This window comes from Camelina sativa, chromosome 16, assembly GCF_030686135.1.
Source record: "Camelina sativa cultivar CO46 ecotype springtype chromosome 16, ASM3068613v1".
Lineage (NCBI taxonomy): Eukaryota > Viridiplantae > Streptophyta > Magnoliopsida > Brassicales > Brassicaceae > Camelina > Camelina sativa.
The window spans coordinates 14,464,297-14,468,017 of record NC_141895.1 but is presented as its reverse complement, the minus strand read 5'-3'; the positions used below and the strand labels follow the sequence as shown (position 1 = coordinate 14,468,017).

The window sequence follows — 3,721 nt, the reverse complement described above, 5'->3', positions numbered from 1 at the left end:
CACTACGCCAATCCCAAACACATATTTATTTACCGCAATTTTGAGCCCTTAGCCTGAGAACCTTCTATCTACTATCATGTAATGACTCATAACTGAACTTACATGCCATATTTATTGATGATATCAATTTCCCTAAGAGGGTTTCCTCCGAGGAATTAGACTAGGAGTGTCTCATCAAGATGGGAGAGCCTACACCCTCGTTGGTCGCACTTATGTTCCAATTCAAGACGACCAAGAACCGATTTTGTTCAGCTACATATTGGGTGCCACAGCCAACCCCAAAGGTGTGGTGATTACACACCGGGGAGCATAATTGAGATCATTTTGCGCACTTATTGGTTGGGAAATGGGGACTTTCCATATCTGTAGCGCCTATTTTAGTGGGCCCCATGTCTAATCCTAGTCCATGGGCCCACCTTCTTTAATGGGCATCACGTCCTCTCACTGACCGTTGAGCCCATCCATCCTTGACGACCGGTTTGCTACGTCCGGAAGGCTTTAAAGACTTGTTACCATCCCTACAAATCAGCACATGATCTTTCCATGTGTTTTGTCCTCACTCGCACAGTTTTGATAATTACTTCCTCGAAGGTCACCCATCCTGAGACTACTTTAGCTTAAACACGCTTGACTCTAGAGTTCTCTCAGGACCTTTGACCGAAAAGATAAGTGCACTTTGGTGACATAGGTGGAAAAATCAATTCTTATAAACCTCTCTGTATACTAGCATGTCACAATTCACTTCCACTAACAAATTGTAACGTCCTCGTTACACACCAAAACCATCACCCCCGATGGTGTGAGCCCACTCGACTCCACACTCGTCAAGGTTCAGCTCTGATGTGTCTGCATTTTATAGGGTTTTAACTATAGTTTTTAGGATTGTTTTGAGTCTTTTCTTAGGTCCAAGTGTGCTTTTAGAGTCCTTTTTGTCTTTTGTGAGTCTTTACAGGTTCTAGGTGACTTTGGAAGGAATCTGAGCGTTTTGGGGATGGAAATATGCATCTGGAGCTTAATTGGTTGAAGTCTGATCGAGCTAGAAGGCAGATGAAGTAAGAGCAGAAATTAATTCCGGATCGACTGATCCTTTCGGGATCGACCAGTCCCCGTCCCCGACGCAATCTTTCCTTTTCTGGTTTACACCGACTTTTTAGGGATTTATTTTACTATTTAACCACGGGGCTCGACCCCTAGAAAGACAACCTTTACTCTACGCCGTTTTTGAGCACTTGTAAGCTTGGGAGAAGATCTCTAATCCTTTCTAACCCTTTGGAGAAGAATTCTGAACCCTATTATCTCTTTTTGCAATTCAAACATGTTTTCTTCATATTTGATTTGTGATTGTTTCTGTTCGATGTCTGAGTAGTCTCTCTGTTGGGTTTCGGGTTTCAAAAGGGGGTTTTATGATTTATTGATTTAGGTTGTTAGATTTGGGATTGATCTCTTGTGTTCTTCATCTATTGTTGTTCTTATTGCTTAAACTAGATTAGCTACCTAGTTTATGATCTTAGGTTTAATTCATCTAGGCATCAAAAGTGTTGTTGAATTACTTGAAAAGAACATAGGTGAGCAAGGTGATCCTTAGCCAACGACAGTTGAAGTTGGGGCACCTTGTGAACATAATCGGACTAGAACTTAATGCTTGCTAGGATTGTTTAGATCCAAACGACGGTTTAGGGTTCATTCGATTTCTTGCTTAGATAACTAACACTGCGACAGTAGGTTAGTTTTATATTTGAGATCCGAGTTCAAGAACGGTTCCTAAAGTTATCCCAATCCATCACCCAATTTCGTGATCATAACCCTTGATTGATTCCCTGCGCCCAATACTTTCTTTTAAATTTACAAACTCTTATTTATTTTCTGTTTTAATTCTGTTACTTGCAAAACAAACTTCCTCTTTGCTTTAGCTATACTCGGTCTATATAATTTCATAGTGTATCGTTTGGTCTCTGTGGATTCGACCCTGAAGTACTACGACGACACCACTAGATCGTGGTTGAGTGTGCTTTGGGTTATTGATTTAACGCCTAGATCAATTTGGCACCGTTGCCGGGGACCATAACATTGCCTTTGAAATTTTAGATTCACGTTTAGTCTAAGGTTTATTTTACTTTTTTTTACTGACTTGTTCTTGCGTTCTTCCTCTTTCGTTTCAGGTGCATGCAAACAAGAAGCCACAAGCCTACTGATTTGCATAACCTGCGAAACAAGGAGTTAGCACAACTTGAACGAGAAAACCGGAGAGCAAGAACCCAGGCCTACCCTATGGCCGAAGGAGGAGATACAGGGGCTAATCCGCCCAACCCTCAGCTGGGTGTCGTCCAACAACAGCAGAGGCAGAACCAGCAAGAGCAAGCTGAACTGAATCCACCTGCAAGGCAAGCCACCTTGAGGGATGAAGATGCTCACAACAGGCTATTTGCGAATCGTTCTGCGATTCAACCTCCTGCTCCTGCGAGACAAGACTATGAGATTAAGCACAGTCTCATCAATTTGGTTCAGAACCATGTGTTTAATGGATTAGCATCAGAGAGCCCTTTGGACCATATTGAAGCTTTTGAGAGATTGGCTAGTACAACAAGGTCTAATGGAGTTCCATATGATTACCTCATGTTGACTTTGTTCCAATTCTCTTTAGGAGATAAGGCTTTGAGATGGCTAAATCTCTTGGACCGAGGATCACTTACCACTTGGGAGCAGTGTAGAGCAGCATTTTTAAACCACTTCTACACTAAGTCACGATCCGCTATGTTAAGGAGCAAGATCACTACCTTCTCACAAGGTGGTACAGAGTCTTTTTGTGAAGCGTGGGAGAGATTCAAGGAGTATATGAGGGACTGTCCTCATCATGGCTTTTCACAAGAGAATCTTATGAACATCTTCTATGGAGGAATTGACCAGAAGTACCAGATGGCACTCGATACTGCCAGCAGAGGAGATTTTTCTACTAACACTGCCGCTGAAGCAAACCTCTTGATCGAAAACCTTGCAGCGAGTAACAGCAATCATAGCCATGAGTATGATCGTTCTGTGCGTGTTGTTAGCTCCGTGAATACAGATGTTATTAAGAGTCTCACTGCCAAGGTAGACCTTCTTTTGAAGAGAGATCAGCAAGCTGTCAACATGTGCGACGGGCAGACGGGTGCGTATCAGCAAGTTGGAGTGAATTCAGAATTTGAGGGAACAGAGGAGTTGAACTATGTAGGAGTACAAGGGAACTATCAGAATCATGGGTTTAATCAGAATTATAGAAATCATCCTAATCTCTCCTACAGAAGCACCAACGTTGAGAATCCTCAAGATCAAGTGTATCCTCCACATAATCAACAAGGTAACTTCCCACAAGGATTTCAGAACAGAGGTGTTGGATTTAATAGCTCAAATACCCAAGGATACCACGCTCCATCTGCAGCTCCACGAGATAACAAACTCGAATTGATGATGCAAGCACTGTTGGAGGGCCATAAGAAAAGTTCTGCTGAGATTAATGTCAAGATTGATAGCATGTACAATGATTTGACTGGGAAATTTGAGAGGTTGAGTTCACGTGTTGATTCCATTGATAAGAGAGTCTCTGCTATTTCTTCTAGCTCTAAGAACAAAGAGTCATGCAATGCTATAACACTCCATGGTGGGATCAACTCATTTTTGGCTTCCGCAGAGACGGGATCGATCAATCCTGAGACTAGACCAGCCGGTCCCATCCATTCTGATAATT

The 3,721-nt window shown here is 42.4% G+C and overlaps 1 non-coding gene across 1 annotated transcript; it reads right to left on the bottom strand.

The window, feature by feature from the left end:
* Positions 1-2,751: 2,751 nt before the first annotated feature.
* LOC147925508 (small nucleolar RNA R71) lies at positions 2,752-2,858 on the bottom strand. The gene has a single exon (XR_015585544.1). It is a non-coding gene; the product is annotated as a small nucleolar RNA R71 (small nucleolar RNA).
* Between the last annotated feature and the right edge of the window lie 863 nt (positions 2,859-3,721).